Source organism: Somniosus microcephalus, chromosome 1 (genome assembly GCF_052327205.1).
Source record: "Somniosus microcephalus isolate GS21.2 chromosome 1, FLI_Smic_1.0, whole genome shotgun sequence".
NCBI lineage: Eukaryota > Metazoa > Chordata > Chondrichthyes > Squaliformes > Somniosidae > Somniosus > Somniosus microcephalus.
In genome coordinates, this window is record NC_140987.1 from 290,522,280 (window position 1) to 290,548,030 (window position 25,751).

General features: G+C 47.7%; 1 long non-coding RNA gene across 1 annotated transcript; it reads right to left on the reverse strand.

Moving 5' to 3' along the window:
• Window positions 1–10,067: 10,067 nt before the first annotated feature.
• Window positions 10,068–21,431, reverse strand: LOC147124836 (uncharacterized). Its single transcript, XR_015079115.1, has 2 exons — window positions 20,893–21,431; window positions 10,068–10,766 (listed from the first exon to the last, which is right to left on the reverse strand). It is a non-coding gene; the product is annotated as an uncharacterized LOC147124836 (long non-coding RNA).
• Window positions 21,432–25,751: the final 4,320 nt, after the last annotated feature.

Genomic DNA, 25,751 nt, shown 5'->3' on the forward strand with positions numbered 1-25,751 from the left:
TCATCGATTGGTATTCGGAGTAGCATCGGCTCCGGCGATATGGCAAAGAGCGATGGAACAAGTCCTGCAAGGGATTCCGGGGACTCAGTGTTACTTGGACGACATCCTTGTAACAGGTGAAGATGACAGTGAACACCTTAACAACCTAGAACAGGTGCTCACTAGACTACGGGAACATGGGCTGCGAGCCAACCGCCCCAAGTGCGAATTTTTTAAGAAACAGATATCGTATTGTGGCCACGTGATTGATGAAGAGGGGTTACATAAGTCCCCTGACAAAATTGAAGCGGTTGTTAAGGCCCCAGCGCCTGAAAATGTGTCGCAACTGAGGTCATTCCTCGGGTTGGTGAATTACTATCATAAGTTTTTGCCGAATTTGTCGGCAATTCTGCATCCACTGAACGCCCTGCTACGAACGGGGGTAGCATGGAAATGGAGCGATGATTGTAAACATGCTTTTCAGAAGAGTAAGGACTTAATCACTTCGAAGGAAGTATTGGCTCATTACAACCCAGCACTGCCAATCAGGCTGGCGTGTGATGCGTCTCCCTACGGCATTGGGGCGGTACTGTCACATAAATTCCTTGATAGTTTGGAGAGGCCGATAGCTTTTGCGTCGCGCTCGTTAACTTCTGCCGAGCGTAACTACGCCCAGATTGACAGAGAGTCCCTCAGCCTAGTGTGGGGGGTGAAGAAGTTCAATCACTATCTGCACGGTCAAAAATTTACTCTACTAACCGATCATCAACCTCTTGTCTCCATTTTCAACCCTCAGAAGGGCGTACCGATAATGACAGCACAACGGCTGCAGAGATGGTCCCTTTTCCGAGGGGCACACCAATATGACATCGAGTACAGGGGAACTAAACAGCATGGAAATGCTGATCGATTGTCACGTCTACCGTTGCCGACGGTGGAAGAAGACGACCTTGCAGTGGATCCAATGGAGTTATTCCACTCGACCATAGTCGAATGTCTCCCTGTGACGAATGCAAACATAGAAAAGGAAACACGGAATGACCCAACACTATCACGGGTCTATGATTTAACGGTGAAGGGATGGCCAGCACATGGCGAACCACTGCTGCCAGCATTTTCGCCAAGAAGAGAACAGCTGTCAGTGTGCAGAGGAACCTTGATGTGTGGATCCAGTGTAGTAATTCCACCTAAGTTGACGGATAGAGTGCTCAATGAGCTTCATGAGGGTCATCTGGGTGGGGTAAAAATGAAGAGTTTAGCCAGAGCGTTTGTGTGGTGGCCGGGAATCGATAGAGAAATCGAAGAGATGACCAAGAGCTGTGCAGGATGCCAGAAGGTCCAAAATGCCCCACCACAAGCTCCTCTGCATCCATGGGAGTGGCCCTCATCTCCATGGCAAAGGGTGCACATTGATTTTGCTGGTCCCTTCATGGACTCGATGTTTTTAGTTGCGGTGGATGCACATTCAAAGTGGCCAGAGGTAATAAAAATATCCTCAACCACCACGGAAAAAACTATCGCAGTTTTACGAACCATATTCGCCAGGAATGGGCTGCCTGAACAGATTTGTTCTGACAATGGACCACAGTTTGTGTCTGAAGAGTTCCGGAGGTTCTTAAAGAACAATGGTGTTAAGCATTACACATCTGCCCCATATCATCCAGCCACTAATGGATTGGCCGAGAGGTTTGTCCAAACATTCAAGAAGGCTATCAAGGCAATGTGTAATGAAGATATACCCCTACAACACAAGGTGGACAACTTCTTGTTTGCCTACCGGAATGCGACACATGCGGTTACCAACCAAACTCCAGCCATGATGTTCTTCAATCGAAGACTACGATGCCGCTTGGATTTGGTTAAGCCAAACGTCCGAAGAGATGTGGAGAACAGGCAGTTTCAGAATATGAATGAAAGGCCGACCAGGAGTTTTAAGATAGGTCAACCAGTTTTGGCCCGGGACTACCGCACTGAGAAATGGCAGCCAGGAACGATTTGTACACGACAAGGACCTCTCATGTATACCGTGGACGTTGGGGAGAGCATTGTAAGACGCCATGCTGACCAGATTCTAGAGTCACTGGAAAACGTCAACTCCACACCACGATCTGATACACCTGGTAATGAAATCGACGTTCCAATTGCAGCTACCGCAGAACCGGTAATATTGGAAGCAGATGAACCAAACAACGACATTGATTCCGACTCAACATTGCCAGAAGAACCTGATACTCCAAAGAGGCGTTATCCAGACAGAATCAGGAAGCCTCCTCAAAGACTGAACTTATAATTGCTTAAACTTAACCAATGTATCTAGCAACAGTAATTGTGATTGTAATTCGTTATCATTAGTTGTTAAATGAATGTTATGTACTGTTTATCTAAAAGGGGTGGAATTGTTGTGCATGTACCTTTAAGAGAATAACTGGTCTCAGACTGCAGTACCGGCAGTGACCACCCCTGTATAAAAGGCACTAGAGAGCCTCTGTTGGTTAGTTTCGTTTTGTGGTGACACGCCACCACTGGACATAATCCGCTCACGGCGGCACAGACAGTCTAAGCAGAAGCCCCCAGCCGGGGGCCCTTTCCTCCAGCAACTTGTTTCCCGCAGGGACAGGCTGCCGGGAGCACTTCCTGTCTGGGAAGTATTTAAGTGGATGTGCGGGCTTTTCTAGTTCCTGTTTGCCATGTGGTCAGAATAAAGCAGTTGTGTTTTCAATAGCTCTGTCTCGACTCCCACGTTTGCCGCGGTATCTCAACACTGGTGACCCCGACGCTCAGGACGAATCCTAAGCTAGCATGGCGGATACAAACGTAGTCACGGTTAAAATACCTGACTTTTGGGAGAACCTCGCCAAAGCCTGGTTCGTTCAAGCTGAGTCCAGATTCCGGCTGAAAGGCATTACAGTCGACGCCACGAAGTACGACTACCTCGTCGCCTCGCTCACCTACGCTACAGTCCCCAAGGTTTGGGCAGCGCTGCAGAATCCACCAACGGAGGGCAAGTACGAGCATCTGAAGGCTGCGCTACTTAAAAAATTTCAAACGTCCTCTTACCAGCGCCACTGCCAACTCCTGGACCTCCCCGGCCTTGGTGACGCTTCACCATCAGACCTGCTTTCCCACATGCTGTCCCTCTCCGACGACAAAAATCCCGGCGCCCTTTTTCGCACGCTTTTCATTCGGCAGCTCCCCGCCAGCATCCGCCCGCTCCTTGTGGAGTCTGACTCCACGGACCTGAATGAGATAGCCGAAAAGGCCGACCGGCTGCTCTCTGCACAGGCCGCTCGCGACGTCGCGCCCGACCTCACGGCAACGACCACGCGGTCTTCCCGGGCCGCTAGGCCCGACCGCCCTACCACTCCGGGTCACTGCTACTACCACACCCGTTTTGGCGCTAGGGCTCAACGCTGCACGCCACTGTGTTCCTTCAAACCCCCCCCCGCACCGGCCCCCGCGATGGCCGCGGGGCAGAAGGAGCCCCTACTGTACGTCACTGACGACAGAACCAACTGCCGATTTCTGTGCGACACAGGGGCCCAGCACAGCATCACCCCCGCCTCCGCCCTCGAGATCCAACGCGGCACACGGGATATCACACTGGCTGCAGCCAACGGCTCTGAAATCCGCACATATGGCACCCGCATGGTCACGCTCGACCTCGCGGGCCGCCGCTACCGCTGGGAGTTCCTGACAGCCAAGGTCCTCTGCCCACTCATTGGCGCCGACTTCCTACGCGCCCACGGCCTCCTTGTCGACATTCCGAGGCACCGCCTCGTCGACATCAACACTATGGCCCCCATCCCCGGCGCCTTTACCCCGGCCCGTTCGACCGGCCCGATGACCTACTGCCTCGCCAGAGCCACGGACGACTACTCGGCACTCCTAGCTGAGTTTCCCGCCCTCACTAACCCGACCTTTTCGGCCAAAGCCGCCAAGCACGGTGTGGAACACTATATCCCCACCACCGGCCCCCCAGTTTCTGCCCACGCCCGCAGACTCAACCCGGCCAAGCTGGAAATCGCGCGGGCCGAGTTTACCAACATGGAACAACTCGGCATCATCCGCCGCTCCAGCAGCCCTTGGGCCTCGCCCCTCCACATCGCCCCCAAGCCCGGCGGAGGCTGGCGCCCTTGCGGGGACTACCGCCGCCTCAACGACGCCACCACCCCCGATCGGTACCCGGTGCCACACATCCAGGACTTCTCGGCCCGACTGGCCGGACGAACCGTCTTTTCCAAAGTCGACCTGGTGCGCGGTTACCACCAAGTCCCCGTACACCCCGCGGACATCCCCAAAACGGCCGTCATCACCCCATTCGGCCTGTTCGAGTTCCTGAGGATGCCCTTCGGCCTCAAGAATGCAGCACAGGCTTTCCAGCGCCTTATGGACTCAGTCCTCCGGGACCTGAACTTCCTATTCGTCTATCTAGACGACATTCTCGTGGCCAGCTCCTCCAAACAGGAACACCTCGAACACCTTCGCATCCTGTTCGGGCGCCTAGCCCAACACGGGCTCATCCTCAGCCCGGCGAAGTGCCAATTCGGCCTAACCGAGATCGATTTTCTCGGTCACCACATCACCCCTGCTGGGGCCGTCCCCCTGCCCAACAAGGTGCAGGCCGTCCAGCAATTCCCCCGCCCCACAACCATCAAGGGCCTCCAGGAGTTCCTCGGGATGGTGAACTTCTACAACAGGTTCATCCCCAGAGCCGCAGCCCTTATGAAGCCCCTATACGACTCCCTCCGAGGAAAATCCGGCAAGATGGACGTAGCCTGGACCACTGACACGGCAGCCGCCTTCGACGCCACCAAAAACGCGCTCGCCGACGCCACTCTGCTCGCGCACCCGAGGGCCGATGCCCGGGTCGCGCTCACCACCGACGCCTCCGACCACGCGGTCGGGGCCGTGTTCGAGCAGTGGGTCAATGGCGCGTGGCAGCCACTTGCCTTCTACAGCCGCCAACTGCGCCCCCCGGAGGTCAAATACTCCACTTTCGACCGCGAGCTTCTCGCACTCCACCTGTCGGTCCGCCATTTCAGGTTCCTCCTGGAAGGCCGCCCCTTCACCGCGTATGTGGACCACAAGCCACTCACATACGCGATGGCCAAGCACACCGAACCCTGGTCCGCTAGGCAGCAACGCCAGCTCGCGGCCGTCTCCGAGTTTACTACGGACATTCAGCACGTCTCCGGTAGAGACAACGTGGTCGCCGACTGCCTTTCCCGTCCCGCCATCTGTGCGAATCACCTCGCGGTCGACTACGCACAACTAGCAGCGGCCCAGCTCACGGACCCAGACCTCCTCTCGGCGGCTACCAGCCTGCCAGGGCTACGCCTAGCCAAGGTCGCGCACGGGCCCGAAGCCACGGCAGTCACGTGCGACGTCTCACTCGGCCAACCCAGGCCGGTCGTCCCTGAGACCTGGCGCCGCCGCGTCTTCGACGCGCTCCACGGGCTCTCTCACCCGGGTTCCCGCGCATCCGTCAAACTCCTCTCCAAGCGCTTCGTCTGGCGTGGCCTTAGCAGAGATGTTCGGACTTGGGCCACCTCCTGCCTCGCCTGCCAACGGGCTAAGGTACAGCTGCACACCAAAGCACCCCTGGGAGACTTCGAGGTACCCAGCCGCCGCTTCGACCACGTACACGTCGACATCGTCGGTCCCCTGCCGCCATCGCAAGGCCAAACTTATCTCCTCACGATGGTCGACCGCTACACACGCTGGCCTGAGGCAGTGCCGCTGACCTCCACCACCACAGCCGACATCGCCAGGGCGTTCGTTAACACCTGGGTTGCGAGGTTCGGTGTACCGGCCGACATAACCTCCGACAGAGGCGCCCAGTTCACCTCCGAACTCTGGACGGCCACAGCACGCAACCTCGGGGTGACGCTCCACCGCACCACGGCGCACCACCCGCAGGCCAACGGACTTTGTGAACGCTTCCACAGGTCACTCAAGGCCTCACTCCGCGCCGGCCTGCAGGACAGTACCTGGACTGACCGCCTACCGTGGGTGCTACTCGGCCTATGCACCGCGGTCAAGGAAGACCTCCAGTCCTCGGCAGCGGAGTTAGTCTATGGACAACCGCTGCGCGTCCCAGGCGAATTCCTTCCGGAGCCTACCAAGTCTTGGTCGGCCGAACAGCAGCGGCTCGACTCTTTCTCTTCCGCTCAGCAGTTCGCCCCACTTCCGGTCAACCGACACGGCAAACTCGCACCTCACGTCCCACCAAATTTACAGCAGGCGCGCTTCGTCTTCGTGCGACACGACGCGCACCGCGGGCCCCTGCGACGGTCCGTACGAGGTACTACAAACCGGGGACAAGGTATTCAAGCTGCGACTCGGCGACAGGGTCGAGACAGTCTCCATCGACCGGCTCAAACCAGCACACACAGAACCAGGGGAACAGGTCCCCGTGGCCCAGCCTCCAGCCAGAGGCCGTCCCCCCGGCAAGCCAGCACAGCCGGCGGCGAACCGCCCGACCCAACCAACCAGACCGGCGACCACTCAGAGCCGCTGCGGCAGAACCATTAGACCACCGTCACGACTCGTCCACTCCTCCTAAGCGGATTCTGGGGGGAGCTCTGTGGCGACACGCCACCACTGGACATAATCCGCTCACGGCGGCACAGTCTAAGCAGAAGCCCCCAGCCGGGGGCCCTTTCCTCCAGCAACTTGTTTCCCGCAGGGACAGGCTGCCGGGAGCACTTCCTGTCTGGGAAGTATTTAAGTGGATGTGCGGGCTTTTCTAGTTCCTGTTTGCCATGTGGTCAGAATAAAGCAGTTGTGTTTTCAATAGCTCTGTCTTGACTCCCACGTTTGCCGCGGTATCTCAACAGTTTATGCCTTTCACCAGTAAAGACTTGTTTGTTTCTCTCCTGCTAGTCCGTGTCTCAATCATTCACGGACTTAACACTCACCAACCTTAGTTGTCACGTTCCATGCATTTACGCATATGCACCCCAACCCTGCCTTAGCCTGCTTTGTATTTCTCCTGTCTGATCCCTCCTTTTCCTGGACTACTCTTAATTCTAATGTTGTTGTCTCTCCCAATCCTCTAAGCACATTGTTCCTCCTCTGATGCTTCATTCATGTTCCCCTCCCCCTGCCAAATTAGTTTAAACCCTTCCCCACAACACTAGTTAACCTTCCCGCGAGGACATTGGTCCCAGCCCTGTTCAGGTGCCACCCATCCACCTTGTACAGGTCCCTCCTGCCCCAGAACTGGTCCCAATGCCCCAGGAATCTGAAGCTGTCCCTCCTGCACCATTTCTCCAGCCTCCTGCGCCATTTCTCCAGCCTGGCATTAACTTGCTTTATCTTGCTGTTCCTATATTCACTAGCACATGGCACTGGGAGTAATCCAGAGATTACCACCTTTGAAGTCTTGCTCTTTAGTCACCTGCTCTTTCTTTCCTATATCATTGGCTCCCACATAGACCAAGACTTCCGGCTGTTCCCCTTCCCTCCGCAGAACGTTTTATAACCAATCCTTACGTTTACTGTTGATAATCAATTTTACACAGTATAAGACTAATGTGTCTGTCGCTGTCTGTGTCTGCTTTGTCACCGTTTCCAATCCAGTGGCTCCCTCTTAATGTCTGTCAATGTCTTACAAAGCTCTCCAGTCTTACTATCTCTGGGATATATATACCATCTGTCACTGGGGATTTGCATGTTTTGAGTTCTTTTAACCTCTCTTAAGACTTCCATCTCATTTATATTGAATTAATTCTAATTAAGTTATTGCTCCTCGGGGAAGATGCGTTGCTCACGCTTTCCTTTGTGAATATTTGGAGGAGGTAATCATTTAGAATATTAACTGTGCTGCTCATATTGTTTTAGCTGCGTTTGCAATTGTCCGACTACCCTCTTCCTGTGCTTACTGTCATGTTTTGTGTCTGCAGCTATGGTTTCTTCCCGCCTCCCTTTGTTCCTCTGCACCTCCCCCCCCCCCTTTTCATCTCTATGAACGCCTTCCTCTCTCCGGGATCCGTAGTGTGTTCTTCCTTCTTATTTCACATTTGATTAATTTGTTAATCCATTTAGGATTGTGCTAGTTTATACTATGCTGCTGATTCTGGCTATGTAGTTACACCTGCATGCTCCGCATTATGCCTTTAAAGGTGTTCCACTTGACCTTTACTAAAGTTGTGATGAACAGTCAATTTTCTTAAGCTGTTTCCTCATACCTGGCTCCTGATCCTTGTTATTTCTCAATCCCAGATCCTATCCATTTGATTATTCTGTTGCCACTTCCCCCCAAACTTCCTGCATGTCTACCCTGGCAGTGCTTGTGGAGCAATCCACGGGCGCACAACAACTTGAGGGCCATCTACAGCAGATTCTCCAATGACTGAGGCCCCAAACCCAGTTGGAGTATCTCTTGTAAATGTTCTGACTGCTGCTGTACAGGTTTTCAGTATCGAATCGGCAAAAGGTGCTCCTGTCTGGCTTGAATCTTCTCCCATGCCAATCAGTGGCTGGATAAGCAATAACGAGGCTATAGCCCCTCAGGGCGATGCCTCATCCAGTCCCCCCACCCCCAAATGATAATAGATGCAGGACCAACCATCCACTAGGGGCAGAGCCATCTCTGGACCTAGCACAAAAAGGTACAAAGATCCTAAGTGACTCCCACTAGCTAGGAACTGCCTCATGTACTCTCGGTACTGAGGCCACAGCCTAAAAAGAGCGCAAGATTAGGATGTAAAACACAAAAAATGTACACTAAGGCAAAAAACACCAGCCCCATACATTAGTCACTTATTGGGAATTAAATTTGGTTGCTTTTTATTTCAATTGTGATCAGAGATTTCTTCTGATGATGAAGAGTAAGGTACCAGCAGGCCACAGCATTAGCATTAATAAGTCATTAGTACAGAAGGTGCACATGTGGAGAGGACTTAATACATCGATCGGATGTAGCTGAAGGTCTCATCGAGAGCCTGTGTACAACTTGCTGCATACAATCATGTTTCAGCAGGAATGTCCTCTGGCCATCAGCATTTTGCTCTGCTCTTGGCTGTGAGTTGGGGCCTCCAATATTAGGCCTTTGACTGGCAAAACCCTGCAGCGTACAATAATTTTGGAAAGCTTTTAGAGACTCCTGCGACAGAAAAAAAAATGCTGTGCCCTTTCTGCTGCTGGCTTTCCAGGGGAGAAGTATTGAAGTTGCTTTTCCTGCTGTTCATCCTCCGTTTCAGTCCCATTCACACCAGTAGCCAACTTCACGTCTCTGTGAACTGACTTGTTGCAGATGTTTCCCCGTGGCAGCTTGGAGTCAGCCCGAGACATAGCAGTTCAAAGCTGTGATGACCTTGACCGCCATTGGCAAAAGCCATCCATGTGATGAAGGTTGCCTGCAGCTCAGATCTGACTCGCAGTGGTCAGTCCCTTTGCAGGCTCTGCTTGAGCAGAGGATATGGCGAATGCTTCCTGGGTAGGTGGGCCTGGCTCCATAGCCACGGCAGTGCAGATATGGGCAGTCTGCGTTTGGTGCAGTTGAACCTGTTTCACATCCCTCCTTTCATCCTCATCTTTCTCCAAGTAACACAAAAAGTGGAAACCCCCCATATCCATAATTTTGATTTTTAGCAATGATTAAATTTTGCTGCAAGGGATGTAAAAAAACTCCCCAAATTAAACAATGCAACATTCAGATTTCATAAATCCAGTGTTAGAGTCCACTTTCATATATGATCCAAATAAGCTGGTCTTCCTTGAAACCACTTCATTCTCTCAGCCCAGAACAAAGTGCCCATTTCATATGGTGACAAAAGTGAACACAGGAAAATCAGGGAATTCCTTCGATACCGATTGCTACCTCATGAGAATTGAGCTTGAGCTTAATATTAAAATGAAATGCTTGTATTTTTTTGGTGCAAGAGCATACTGTGCAGAACTCACGGGCGATCCAGTGAGGGATCTCTGCCCAATTTCCTGCTCCAGCAGCCTGGAAAATCATCCCGCAAAATCTTCCAGGAAAAGTGCATTCGAGATGCTTGAAAGCTAGAACTTGAATGAATAGAACATAAAAAGTATTGACGGTCTTCGTAACAGAGCCAAGTGGGGAAAAAAATATGAAAACCAGTTCAAGAATTTTTATTGGAATGATAAAAGTTAAAATTTACATTGTTTTAAATTTCTATTAACCAGGAGATGCTGGTTACAGTTATAGAAGCATCGACAATTACACACAAGAACATCAGAAGTAAACATTTAAAATACTAACTCCTAGGACCATGTCGTCACTGGGCCACAGGTGTATATGCTTTGATAATCTGCTGCTTGTCCAACAGCACTATAAGTGAACACAATACATCACAGTTCAATCACACCTGCAGCCAGAGCAGTTCTCAACTCAAGTCTAGAAAAAAAGTGCACAGGATCAAGGCCACTTAGGTAACTCAATGCTGCTTAATTGTGAGGCACCGAATACCGTCAACTGAAGTGTGGCTTAGACGTAGCGTCTATTCTTTAAAAACTGTTAGCAGCTGTTTCATTACAAATTGAGATATCTGACTCGCCAGATCTTGATTTTTGAAAACAAAACAAAATAAAATCACGTAGCTGGGCTTGTTGACAGTAATTACCTACTGGACCCAACACACGCAAAAAAAAAATCAACCTACGATGAAGTCTTACGATGAAGCTCTTTTCTGTTCTGTGAAGGGTGACTCGTAAGCTTCCATAGGCGGGCAGGAACAGACTAGGTGCTGATCTCCGTAGAGGTCATCAATTCGAGCAATTGTAGGCCAAAATTTGGTTTCTGGTTTCACGAATTGCTGAAGAAACAAACCATTTTTATATAAATACATGTACAGACACAAACATCTCAATAGTCCAAGACTTAAAAGAGATTAATTATCAGATATTCCTGGTTCAATATGACATAAGAACATAAGAAATAGGAGCAGAAGTAGGCCATTCATCCCTTCGAGCCTGCTCTGCCATTCAATAAGATCATGGCTGATCTTCCTCATCTCCACTTTCCTGCACTATCCCCATATCCCTCGATTCCCTTAATATTCGAAAATCTAACGATCTCTGTCTTGAATATACTCAACGACTGAGCCTCCACAGCCCTCTGTGGTAGAGAATGCCAAAGATTCACCACCCTCTGAGTGAAGAAATTTCACCTCATCTCAGTCCTAAATGGCCGACCCCTTATTCTGAGACTGTGACCCCTGGTTCTAGACTCCTCAGCCAGGGGAAACATCCTCCCTGCATCTACCCTGTCAATCCCCTAAAGAATTTTATACGTTTCAATGAGATCACCTCTCACTGAATGACCTCACTGACAAATATTTTTCAGTTCAGAAATACAGAAAAAATGTCTGCAAGCCTTGTAAAAGATCTTCAATTTATCTAAAAATATCTTCAATTTAATAAGATTAATCACTTGTACTAAATACTTGGTGCTTAAAACCCACAAATGTAAAGTAGCACAAGTGCCCACAAGTGAAAAGTATAGGAGAGTCACACATATAAACCAATTTTTGTCCCTCTTGTCCTAAAGTTGTTTAAAGTGCCAGAAAAACTGGACTGTAAACCGATCGTAAAAGTTTGAGGCGGAACAAGCTAGTGCCGTACTGGAATGTCCGGGGCTGCCACTGCATGCTATACACTAAAATTAATCATTGCTAGAACTAGAAATTGTAGCAAATTATTTAACTCGAGATCCTTACAACAGCCCGAAATGGGCTCTCACCCCAGTGTCAGCTGTGGCTCTGTGGGTAGCACACTTGCCTCTGAGTTCAAGAAGGTTGTGGGTTCAAATCCCACCTCAGAGACTTGAGCACATAAAAAATCTAGGCTGACACTCCAGTGCAGTGCTGCGAGAGCACTGCACTGTCGGAGGTGCCATCTTTTGGATGAGACATTAAAGCGAGACCCCGTCTGCTCTCTCAGGTGGACGTAAAAGATCCCGTGGCACTATTTTGAAGAAGAGCAGGGGGAGTTATCCCTGGTGTCGTGATCTAATACTTATCCCTCAACCAACATCTCTAAAGACAGATGATCTGGTCATTATCACATTGCTGTTTGTGGGAGCTTGCTGTGTGCAAATTGGCTGCTGCATTTCCCACATTACAACAGTGACTACATTTCAAAAGTACTTCACTGGCTGTAAAGCGCTTTCAGGTGTCCAGTGGTCGTGAAAGGCACTATATAAATGCAAGTCTTTCTTTCTATTAGCTGGACTGGATTGAAGCCCAGACATAAAGGATAAGTGTCCCAACTTGCTGCGGTTCCCAGTGTCTGCTGAAATCAGTTATTCACCCAAGAATGTTTAGACACATGGATATACATATCGCAGGAACCTACTTGGCAGAGTTAGTGAAAAATCCAACGAGTGGCAAGTTCTAAACATTCTGCTAACAGGACAGGACAATCCAAGCATGTACATTTTTAAGAGGAATAAAATGTTTGCGAAGGCAGTTTAAAAATCTTGGGAAACATTGCTGATGTCAAGTTTGTGCTCACATACAGAAACACTGGCTAGAATTTCCTGCAGGTAGGCGGGTTGGGGGCTTGGCCCGAGGCCGGGTGTCCTGCCGACTTTAACGGAAGGGCCTGAGTTGCATGCGAGGCCCCGGTTTCCCGCCCGCAGCTAGCCAGACTGAGAGGTTGGCTGGCTGTGGGTGAGTAGGCCTACAGATGCAGAGAAGGAGCGAGGGATCGGTCCGGGGAAAGGATGGGGGGGGGGGGTGTCAGTACGGGAATTGCGCGGGGGGCGGTAGCGGTGGAGATCACTGGGGAGTCAGTCAAGGACTGGGGTTGGCCAGGAATTGGGGAGTCAGCCAGGGGCCGGCCGGAAGGAGGGACATTGGCCAGGGGGAGAAAAGAGAGGATTGTGGCCGGCCTCAGCATCATTGGTGGGGTGGCTGGGTGAGGCCTCATGGTGGCGATCAGAGGCCTGGGAAGGCGATCAGAGGCCTTGTGGAGGGGGTGGTGGTCTCCGATCGTGGGGGGGGGGGGGTGGTCTAGGCAGGGACCCTGGGTCCAGGAGGTAGGTATAAAGCCACTTACCTCCTGGATGCAGCAGTCCCCGCCTCGGTTTAAATGCCGGGTTTCACAAATTGTGAAGCCCGTCCACAGGCAGTTAAATTCAAAATGGAGGGGAAAATAGAGGCTTCCAGTCTCATTATAATATTTAAATTGACGTTTCCTCCCCTGGGAGCAGGTTGGTCGCCCCACCCCCCGTCAAAACCGGAAGTGGGCGGGTTGGAGGCGGGATCAGGGCAGGAATCACATTTTTAACAATTTAACTGCCCCCATGCTCCAAACCCACCCGTTATTTTAGGGGGAAATTCCGGCCACTACCAATGTCTTTTACTGGTGGAGTTTTCTCTGCTCTTCAAAGTTCAACGCAATCAGGGTTCGAGAAGGGAATGGGCACTCTATGCGCAAGGGCAGAGTGTCTCAGGCAACCCGCATTAAAACAGTCATGTGCATGATTGTTGCAGTCAAGAGTTACATAGAAACATAGAAGATAGGAGCAGGAGTAGGCCATTCGGCCCTTCGAGCCTGCTCCGCCATTCAATGTGATCATGGCTGATCATCCAAATTCAGTACCCTGTCCCTGTCTTTTCCCCATATTCTTTGATCCCTTTAGCCTCAAGAAATATATCCAACTCTTTCTTGAATATATTTAATGAACTAGCCTCCACCGCCCTCTGTGGCAGAGAGTTCCACAGGTTCACCACTCTCTGGGTGAAGAAATTCCTCCTCATTTCAGTCCTAAATGGCTTACCCCTTATCCTTAGACTATGACCCCTGGTTCTGGACTCCACGGCCATCAGAAACATCCTTCCTGCATCTAGTCTGTCCAGACCTGACAGAATTTTATAGGTTTCGATGCGATCCCCTCTCAATCTTCTAAACTCCAGTGAGTATAAGCCCAATCGACACAATCTCTCCTCATACGTCATTCCTGCCATCCCAGGTATCAGCCTGGTGAATCTTCGCTGCACTCCCTCCATGGCAAGAACGTCCTTCCTCAGGTAAGGTGACCAAAACTGCACACAATACTCAAGGTGCGGTCTCACCAAGGCCCTGTACAACTGTAGCAAGACATCCTTGTTCCTGTACTCGAACCCTCTTGCTACGAAGGCCAACATACCATTTGCCTTCTTAACCGCCTGCTGCACCTGCATGCTTACCTTCAGCGACTGGTGCACAAGGACACCCAGGTCTCTTTGCACTTCCCCTTCTCCCAATCTATTGCCATTCAAATAATAATCTGCCTTCCTGTTTTTGCCACCAAAGTGGATAACCTCACATTTATCCACATTATAGTGCATTTGCCATGTTTCTACCCAATCACCCAACCTGTCCAAATCGTACTGGAGTTTCCCGACATCCTCCTCGCAGCTGGTGAAAAAGGGTAACAAAATAAGGTAAGAGCTAGATAATTTGGTCTGCTAACTGTGTGGAAATAGGCTACCGTTGCGTTGAAACAAACTCATGCACTGTACCCAGATCTAACCCAACACTAATTGTAAGAGTCATGAAAGTTTAAGAAAGAAAATACTTTAAAATATTGGTTAAATAGTATAATACAGTTAATTTACCTGACTGACTTATTGTATTGAGAAACCCCCTATTTTCTTGTTCCAATAGTATAGTCTGAGACACCCCCTTTATTCTTGCTACAATGGTACAGTCCTTAAGCTTGTCACATGGTATCCAGCCATTTTACAGTTCAAGCTCCACGAGGTTAGAGAGAAGGTAAAGGCTTTGAGGGCTGGAGCAATACAGTTTTTGTTTAAACGTGTTTTGCTTTGTAATTCTGTTTGTAAGGTGTTACAGTAAACAGTTTAAAGACAAAGTTACGTTTTAGAACGTTTTATTTCGACACGCGTCTACTTGTTGTTAAAAGCCTCAAAGCTCAGTGGCTGCATGTTTGGAAATTACGAAGCGCCACTACATTAGTCAAAAACTAGCTCCCTAAGAAGGAAAGGACGGAATTGTCGGCGAACGTTTACATGAATGGTCACGGAGCCAGGCGATAATATAAGGAAGTGAAGGTACAGTGACTGTTACTTGCCTTGTTCATTCTGTTGAGAAGCTAAATAAGAGCTGCGGGTAAAATGGCCGAGGCCTTACGGAGCCGTGAGGAGCTTCCCCCAGCCAGAAGGATTGTTGGCCAAAAGAGGGAAGTAAAGCTCACCCCAAAGGCAATGGAAGAGAAGTTACATAGAAGCATAGGTGCAAGGAGGGCTAAATTAGCTCAGATAACTGGAAAAATGAAGATAATTGATTGTCTCATGGAAGATAATGCTAATATTAAGAAAGCTGAAGACATAATGCATTATGATTTCCCCAAGTTGCATGAAGAATTTAATGTACTCAATGAAGATGTATTAGCACTTCTGTCTGAAGAAGAGGGAAACGCTGATCAGCACAACTGGTTTGATCTTAAATCATCCAGCATTAAGGACTATGTCAAGGCCACAGAACAGTGGATGTTAAGGATTCGTCAAGATGCTGATACAGCAGAGAAAGATAAAGATGACGATGAAGTCGGACCAGATGATAGCATTTCAGAGACTTCAGCCAGACTGAGCAAAAGTCAAAAAGGTAGCTCTGTTTCTGGACACAGGTCAGTCGCTTCTACCACATGCTCATCGTGATGCATGAGAGAGGAGGTTGAACGGGCAGTGGCGATGGCGCGCGCAGCATCTTTAGTGGAGAAGCAAGCTCTTGAACAGGAAGAGGCCCAACTGCAGGCCCAACAGACCCAACTGCAGGCCCAAGTGCAAAGAAAGAACAGCTGGAGATAAAAACAGCTATTGCGGTCTCAGATGCCAAGTTGAGTGTGTATGAAGATTATGAAGGCTCACAGGATGGCATGAACGAATACTGCCAGTCAATGTTGTCACACAGATTTGGATCCAGGGCACCTTCAAGAGTTAAAAGAGAGTCTGAAGGCCATCTCCTGGCATTACAGCGTGGAAGAGAGGCCTCTCCACTAACAGGAGCACGTGATGCTACCCCAGACGTCAGACGGTCTAGACGAGACCCTGCTGATGACCACCAGAGGCCTGAAGACACAGAGAGAAGCCTATACCGAGTGATGCAACGTCAGAACGAAATTACAGAGATGCTTGTAAAACAACAGAATCTGTTTCGACTCCCTCAAAAAGAGACATACCAGTGTTCCAAGGCGACCAACTCAAGTATAAGCCCTTCATCAGATCCTTCGAACAAGCCAGTGACTCCAAAACAGAGAGCAGCAGTGATAAGTTGTACTACCTGGGACAGTACACCAGTGGTAAACCACAAGACCTGGTCAGAAGCTGTGAACACATGAGACCGGACCGGGGATACATAGAAGCCAGGAAGTTGCTGCAGGAGCACTATGGTAACGAGCTGAAGATAGCCACTGCATATATTGAAAAGGCTATCAAGTGGCCACAGATCAGATGGGAGGACGGGGAGGCATTGAACACATATGTTCTTTTTCTCATAGGATGTCGCAATACCATGGAGGATGTTGAATTCATGGAAGAGATGGACAATCCTACGACTATGCGAATCATCATCTCTAAGCTTCCTTACAGGATGAGAGAACAATGGAGAAGAACAGCCTTTGAGATAATGGAGAGATGGAAAAGTAGAGCCAGGTTTGCAGACTTAGTGAATTTCATAGACAAACAGGCTAAAATTGCTAGGGACCCATTGTTTGGAAACATCCAGGATGTCAGCCCGACTACTGATGGAAGAGTGAAAGCCAAGCCTGCTGAATCAAAGACTCTTGGGAAAGGTGGTTCCAGGGGAAGCAGCTTTGCAACTATCGTCACTCAGGCTGGGGAAGAAAAGTCTCAGAACTCATCTCCCAAAAAGAGCAGCACAGTGACGCCTGCTAATGCCTTTCAGAAGCCATGTTTATTCTGCCAGAAGAATCATACATTGGATTTCTGCAGTGACATCAAAGCACAGCCACATAAAGACAGAATCGAATTTCTGAAGTACAATGGCCTATGTTTTGGATGTCTCTCTCAGGGGCACCTGAGTAGAAACTGTAAGCAAAGAACAACATGCAGAGTGTGCACTCGGAAACATCCCAGTCTGCTGCATATCCACAAAGAAGAACAAGTCTCTAAGAAGAGTGAAGAAAACAATACCGACGAGAAGGTTGTTTCAAGTGCTCTGGTGTCGCTAGAACCAGAGACTTGTGGATTCACTGGAGCCGGTGACAGTGATTGTATTCTTGCCATCGTACCTGTAAAGATCAAGTCTAAGAGGAGTGAGAAGTTTGTGGAGACTTACGCCTTCATGGATCCAGGTAGTTCAATAACGTTCTGCATAGCATCACTCATGCGACAGCTGAACGTTAGAGGCAGAAGAACAGAAATCCTATTACGCACCATGAGTCATGAGAAGTCAATGCAAAGTTATATCCTGTCAGACTTAGAAGTGTGTGGACTTGAAGAGAAGGACTTCATAGACCTGCCTAATGTTTTCACACAGAGGGAGATTCCTGTTAAAATAGGGAACTTAGCCCTGCAGAAGGATGTGGAGAGATGGCCTTACCTGGAAAAGGTGCGTCTCCCATATATTGAAGCAGAAATTGGCCTATTAATTGGAACCAATGCCTACAAAACTATGGAGCCATGGTAGGTGATAAACAGCAAGGATGACGGACCCTACGCAGTCAGAACAGCCCTTGGATGGGTAGTCAATGGACCGGTAAGGAGAGATGATGGCAACAAGTCGAACAAGGAGCAACGACAAAATGTAACAGTTAATCGTATCTCTATCGCAAGCATTGAAGAGCTGTTGATACAGCAGTTCAACGCAGACTTTTCAGAACGCAGCTGTGAGGAAAAGACAGAGATGTCACAAGAAGACCATCAGTTCATGGATTTGACGACAAGGTCTACACAGTTCATTGATGGCCACTATCACATTGGTTTGCCACTGAGAAGACAGACCGCGAAGATGTCGAACAATCGCTGCATAGCAGAGCAGCGCGCCATCAGTCTAAAGAGAATGCTGAACAAGAACCCCGACTTTCACGAAGACTACAAAGGCTTCATGAGAAACATCATAGCGAAAGGCTATGCTGTAAAAGTGCCCGAGGAACAGTTGAACAGAGAAGATGGAAGGGTCTGGTACATTCCTCATCACGGTGTGTATCACCCAAAGAAGAAAAAGATCCGTGTAGTGTTTGACTGCACCACCTCATTCAGAGGAACTTCACTGAATGACCAGCTGCTTCAAGGTCCTGATCTTACTAATACCCTCATTGGCGTCTTGACGAGGTTTAGACAAGAGCTCGTTGCCATGATGGCAGACATAGAATCAATGTTCTACCAAGTCAGAATCCCTGATGAAGATGCTGATCTTCTGCGTTTCCTTTGGTGGCCAGATGGCGACGTTAGTCAAGCTATGGTGGAATGTAGAATGGCTGTACACTTGTTCGGAGCCACATCATCTCCCAGCTGTGCAAGCTACGCTCTCAGAAAAACTGCAGAAGATGGCAAAGGCAAAGCACCATCAGAGGCTGTGGAGGCAATCTTCAGAAACTTTTACGTCGATGACTGTCTGAAGTCCGTGTCAACAGAAGACGATGCCATTGCACTGTCAAGAGACCTTAGAACTCTGTGTTCGAATGGAGGATTCCATCTGACTAAGTGGATAAGCAACAGCAGAACAGTTCTAGCTTCTATCCCAGAAAAGGAAAGAGCCACTGAAGTCAAAGATCTGGACCTGAGCCACGATGTCCTTCCTATCGAGAGAGCTCTTGGTGTACAATGGTGCATTGAGTCAGACACGTTCAACTTCAGAATAATGGTGAACGAAAGACCATCCACAAGACGAGGGATTCTCTCCGTGGTCAGTTCCATCTACGACCCTCTTGGATTCCTGGCACCACTCATTCTGCCGGTGAAGCTGATCCTACGAGAGCTGTGTAGAGACAAGAGAGGTTGGGATGAAGATATCCCAGAAGGTCAAGCTCAGAGATGGCTCAGATGGTTGACAGATTTGCAACAACTTTCTAGCTTCAACGTCAGTAGATGCATCAAGCCTGTGAGTTTTGGAGTTACAAAGACGGCTCAACTACATTATTTCTCGGACGCCAGTGAGGACGGCTATGGCACGGCTACTTACCTCTTGCTGACAAATCAACAGGGCCAGAAACATTGTGCCTTCCTCATGGGGAAATCCAGGGTGGCTCCGCTGAAGCAGGTCACCATCCCGAGACTGGAGTTGACGGCAGCGGTTGTTGCAGTTAAAGTTGACCAGGTGATGCGGAAAGAGTTACAGCTCCCACTAGAAGAATCTGTCTTCTGGACGGATAGCACGACGGTGCTGAAGTATATAGAGAATGAGAAGATATGCTTCAAGACCTTTGTAGCAAACAGAATCTCATCCATTAGAGAAGCTACACAACCATCTCAATGGAGGTATGTAAACACCTCATTAAACCCAGCAGATCAAGCCTCACGGGGATTGAAGGCTGAAAACTTCATGAGGAGTGAAACTTGGATACAAGGCCCAAGTTATCTGCTGGAAACAGAGAGATCATGGCCAGAAAGACCAGATATGCCAAGTCAGATTGCTGAAGACGACGTCGAAGTCAAGAGATCAGTCACAGCAAATCTCATAACTACGAAAGAGAACTTTGACACCGTGAACAAGCTTGTTAACCATTTCTCAGGATGGCACCAGCTGAGGAAAGCAGTTGCATGGTTTCTAAGGTTGAAAGAGTTGCTGCTACACCTGAGCGGTAAGAGAAAAGAGTATCGAGCCACTATCCATCAGTCTGAAAGTAACCCTGATAAGCAGAGAATGCTTCTACAGCAATATATGCACCAGCACAAAACCACATTGGGTAAGAATTCTTTGACCGTGGAGGATTTGGCCAAGGCTGAGATGGAGATAGTTTGCTTCAGTCAAAGACAAAGATATCCAGAAGAAATCGAAGCTTTACAGCGAAATACTCCAATCAAGAAAGGTAGTCATATCTACAAGCTGGACCCTGCACTGCAAGATGGAGTACTGAGGGTGGGAGGGCGACTAAACAAATCTGCTATGCCAGAGGAGGCCAAGCATCCTGCTATCCTTTCGAAGGACCTCCGGGTTGCTACTCTCATTCTTCAGCATATACACCAGAGTATTGGACACAGTGGGAGGAACCACGTGCTTGCGAAGCTAAGACAAAGATACTGGATTCCAGGAGCTAATTCTGTAATAAGAAAAATACTCTCTGAATGCATTGTTTGCAGACGGTTACACGACCCTGGAAAGACCGATCACAAAGCTCTGCCTGCTACAAGAAGCAGCGTGAAAGGTTCCTGAACAAAAAAAGTGGACATTTATATTGTAAGTATGTTGAACTCATTAGTTTATGACTCTTAAGAATGTTTGAGTAATTGATATGCTTCATGTGCCTAGTCAATTAGGGGCCGGAATGTAAGAGTCATGAAAGTTTAAGAAAGAAAATACTTTAAAATATTGGTTAAATAGTATTACAGTTAATTTACCTGACTGACTTATTGTATTGAGAAACCCCCTATTTTCTTGTTCCAATAGTATAGTCTGAGACACCCCCTTTATTCTTGCTACAATGGTACAGTCCTTAAGCTTGTCACATGGTATCCAGCCATTTTACAGTTCAAGCTCCACGAGGTTAGAGAGAAGGTAAAGGCTTTGAGGGCTGGAGCAATACAGTTTTTGACCGTGTTCGTTTAAACGTGTTTTGCTTTGTAATTCTGTTTGTAAGGTGTTACAGTAAACAGTTTAAAGACAAAGTTACGTTTTGGAACGTTTTATTTCGACACGTGTCTACTCGTTGTTAAAAGCTTCAAAGCTCAGTGGCTGCATGTTTGGAAATTACGAAGCGCCACTACACTAATATAATGGCCCTTCTCTTTTAATTAAATTTAGAGCTAGACTTACCAATGGGAACGCAGCTTGTTCTCGAGAGTATGGACGGTCCCAATTAGATGCAGCAATGCAAGCCAACGTGTGTGGAGACATCTTTAAATGAAAATAAACACAGGATTTTACTGCCAAAACCGATCAAGCCTCGAAAGAAAGAAAAAGGAAAGACAGAAAGAAAGAAATAAAGAAAGAAAAAGAAAGTCAGAAAGAAAGAAATAAAGGAGAGAAAGACAGAAAGAAAAAGAAAGAGAAAGAAAGACAGACTGCAATGGAGTCAGTGGGAATTCACACACATACACAACTGCTTATTTATAGGTTCTCTGCACATTCCGTTGAAAGTCAATCTTCCAAATCAAAAACAGAATTGTACAAAATAAAAATAGGTGACAAGAGTCCCAAGCACAATGGCGAAATCTGCAGATGATACAAAGCTAATGAAGCTGGTAGGCTCCCTAAACTGAACAGAAATAACAACAGAAAGTGCTGAAAACACTCAGCAGGTCAGGCAGCATCGAGGCGAGAGAGAAACAGAGTCAACGTTTCAAGTCGGGGACTCTTCCTCAGAACCCAGCTTGAAACTTTACCCGTTTCTCTCTCCTCAATGCTGCCTGACCTGCTGAATGTTTCCAGCATTTTCTGTTGTTATTTCAGATTTCCAGCATCCGCAGTATTTTGCTATCCTAAACTGAACAGGATGGGCTGCAGGAGGGTTTGAATATACTTGGGAATTGGGCAGATCGGTGGCAGGTGAAAGTCAATGTAGAGAAATGCAAAGAGCTTCATAAGGGGAGAACGAATCCAAGAAGGGATGATTACTTAAATGGTAAGAAAAAAATGTGTGGAAAATGAAATGAGATCTGGAGGCCCCGATCAACAATAAATTGGCACTATCACAACAATGCTAAGAAACAATGACTAAAGAATCTATTGAATAGATAGAGAGGAACCAGAACAATTGAGGGAATGCAGGGATTAGATTATGAGGCGCGATTATGTAAATTGAACATGTTCACACTGGGAATCAAATTGGGCAGGGCAGCCTTGAGGAAGAGTTCATAGAGTGCATTAGGGATGGGTTCCTTGAGCAGTATGTTACTGAACCAACCAGGGGGCAGGCAATCTTAGATCTGGTCCTGTGTAATGAGACTGGATTAATAAAAAATGTCCTAGTAAAGGATCCCCTTGGAATGAGTGCCCATAACATGGTTGAATTCCAAATTCAGTTGGAGGGTGACAGAGTTGGATCTCAAACCAGCATACTAAGCTTAAATAAAGGAGACTATGAAGGTATGAGAGCAGAGTTGACTAAAGTGGACTGGGAAAATAGATTAAGGTGTAAGACGGTACATGAGCAGTGGTGTACATTCAAGGAGATATTTCACAACTTTCAAGAAAAATATGCAGTATTCCACTGAGGAAAAAGGGGCGTAAAAGAAAAGACAGCCATCCGTGGCTAAGTAAAGTAATAAAGGATAGTGTCCGACTGAAAACAAGGGCATATAAAGTAGACAAATCTAGTGGGAGGATAGAAGATTGGGAAGCATTTAAAAGCCAGCAAAGAATAACTAAAAGATTAATTAAGAAAGGGAAGATAGATTATGAAAGTAAACCAGCAAAAAATATAAAAACAGATAGCAAGAGTTTCTATACAGTTATATAAAAAGAAAAAGGGTGGCTAAAGTGAATGTTGGTCCCTTAGAGGACGAGACCGGGAAATTAGTAGTGGGAAACATGGAGATGGCAAATACACTGAACAAATATTTTGTATCAGTCTTTACAGTAGAGGACACTAAAAATATCCCAACACTGGACAAACAGGGGGCTGTGGGGGGGGGAGGAGCTAAACACGATTAAAATCACTAAGGAGATGGTACTCGGTAAGATAATGGGACTTAAGGCGGATAAGTCCCCTGGACCTGATGGCTTACATCCTAGGGTCTTGAGAGAAGTAGCGGTAGGGATTGTGGATGCATTGGTGGTAATTTTCCAAAACTCCCTGGATTCAGGAAAGGTCCCAGCAGATTGGAAAACTGCTAATGCAACGCCCTTATTTAAAAAGGGAGGTAGACAAAAGGCTGGAAACTATAGACCAGTTAGCCTAACATCTGTGGTTGGTAAAATGTTGGAGTCCATTATTAAGGAAGCAGTAACAGGACATTTGGATAAGCATAATTTAATCGGACAGAAGTCAGCATGGTTTTATGAAGGGGAAATCATGTTTGACAAATTTTCTCGAATTCTTTGAGGACGTAACAAACAGGGTGGATAAAAGGGAACCAGTGGATGTGGTGTATTTGGACTTCCAAAAGGCATTTGACAAGTGCCACACAAAAGGTTACTGCACAAGATAAAAAATCACAGGATTGGGAGTAATATACTGGCATGGGTGGAAGATTGGCTATCTAACAGAAAACAGAGAGTTGGGATAAATGGTTCATTCTCGGGTTGGCAATCAGTAACTAGTGGTGTTCCGCAGGAGTCAGTGCTGGGACCCCAACTCTTTACAATCTATATTAACGATTTGGAGGAGGGGACCAAGTGCAACGTATCCAAGTTTGCCGACGATACAAAGATGGGAGGGAAAGCAGTGAGTGAGGAGGACATAAAAAACCTGCAAAAGGACATAGACAGGCTAAGTGAGTGGGCAGAAATTTGGCAGATGGAATATAATGTTGGAAAGTGTGAGGTTATGCACTTTGGCAGAAAAAATCAAAGAGCAAGTTATTATCTAAATGGAAAGAAACTGCAAAGTGCTACAGTACAAAGGGATCTGGAGGTCCTGGTGCATGAAACACAGAAGGTTAGTATGCAGGTACAGCAGGTGATCAGGAAGGCCAATGGAATCTTGGCTTTTATTGCAAGGGGGATGGAGTATAAAAGCAGGGAAGTCTTGCTTCAGTTATACAAGGTACTGGTGAGGCCACACCTGGAATACTGCGTACAGTTTTGGTTTCCATATTTGAGAAAAGATATACTTGCTCTCGAGGCAGTTCAGAGAAGGTTCACTCGGTTGATTCCGGAGATGAGGGGGTTGACTTATGAGGAAAGGTTGAGTAGGTTGGGCCTCTACTCATTAGAATTCAGAAGAATGAGAGGCGATCTTATCGAAACATATAAGATTGTGAGGGGGCTTGATCGGGTGGCTGCTGGGAGGATGTTTCCACTGATGGGTGAGACAACTAGGGGGCATAATCTTAGAATAAGGGGCTGCCGTTTCAAAACTGAGATGAGGAGAAACTTCTTCACTCAGAGGGTAGTAAATCTGTGGAATTTGCTACCACAGAGAGCTGCGGAAGCTGCGACATTAAATAAATTTAAAACAGAGATAGACAGTTTCCTAGCTGATAAGGGAATTAAGGGTTATGGGGAGCAGGCAGGGAAGTGGACGTGAGTCTAGGTTCGGATCAGTCATGATCCTATTGAATGGCGGAGCAGGCCCGAGGGGCCATATGGCCTACTCCTACTTCTTATGTTCTTATGAAAGAGAAGATTCAGGTGATATGATTGCTGCTTTTAGGATTCTGAAGGGTCTAGATTATAATGTAGGCCACAACAAGCTGTTTCACCCTGTCCAGAACAACAGAAACACAGGACACGGCCTGCGCTTGAAGGAGGGTAAATTCAATACTAATCTGTGGAAGCAATATTTCACTGAGCAAGTGGTCAATCTGTGGAACAGGATCTCTAGGAAGCAGTTAGTACTGATTCATTCAAATGTTAATTAGATAAATTTCTTTCAGAAAACAAGGGGCCAAATGTTCCTGGAAAAATAATGGCGAGTTCACGACGCACGCCGTTATTAATCCGCAGACGGCCAGCAACTTCAGGGGATGAAGACTTACGCCGCGAGTTGCGAATTTCCAGAACTTGCTGGTTGATCATCCCTTCACCGTTTGCCTCGCACAAACAGCATCTTGCCCTTAGCCACCCCGCTTTTTAAGAACTTGCTGGATTTGCACATTAATTGCCCGCTAAACTCGCTGCAGAAAGTTAGGCTCATAATTATCAGCGTAACTACCCTTTTAACGAAGCGATAATTGTTAATGCAATGCCAATCAACCTCTCCAGCCCAAAAAAGGGAGCAATTTAAACTGAGTCTCATTCCTGCATGTAGTAAATTCTCCTTCGAGATTTTTAAAATGTCTAATTTGAGTTTTTTTCTTACTTTTCCTTTGTCTCTTTTTTCTCTCTCTCTTAATCCAATCTTTCTTTTTCCCTCTTTTTATTTCTCTTTCGGTACCTGATTTGACTCTAGTTCCCTCTCCGTCGTTCCTGTTTCTTTCCCAATCCTTAAATCTGATTGGTTAAGGAGATACACTGTTGGTTCCGTCGTTCATTAAGGTCCCAGATGCCCTGATGCCCTTGCCGTGCCGTTATCAGCTCGCACTTCCAGCAAGTTACGGTGCAAATTATATTTGAGCTGAAGGGTGCAGGAAAAAGTCTAACAGTGTACGCTGCGAGATGCCCCGCCCCAGCAAGCTTAAGCCCAATATTTTGGGATACAGTTTATAAGTAAGTTGAGACAAGACGTGTGGTAAGTGTAGCACACTTGGGAGAAACAGGTGACTTTGGACCTATGGTTCCCAAAGCTCTCCACCACTGGAGTTTTCCTCACCCCATGTCTGGCTCTGTTGTAGACTAATTGATAGAGATTGATTGCTATGATTAGTCAACAACGCCATTATTGTTGTATCATGCGACTACCAGGCTGGTAGAAGGCGAACTAGATGAACCTCTGTCTTTTTTTGTCTAGCAATTTCTATGTTCCTAATTATTGTTTTAGTGTAACACCTATTGACGTAAGAAAACTACTAGGCACTTGGTCTAAGTGTTAAACGAAGCTTTAATCAACTGTTTTACAACATGGAGGTCTA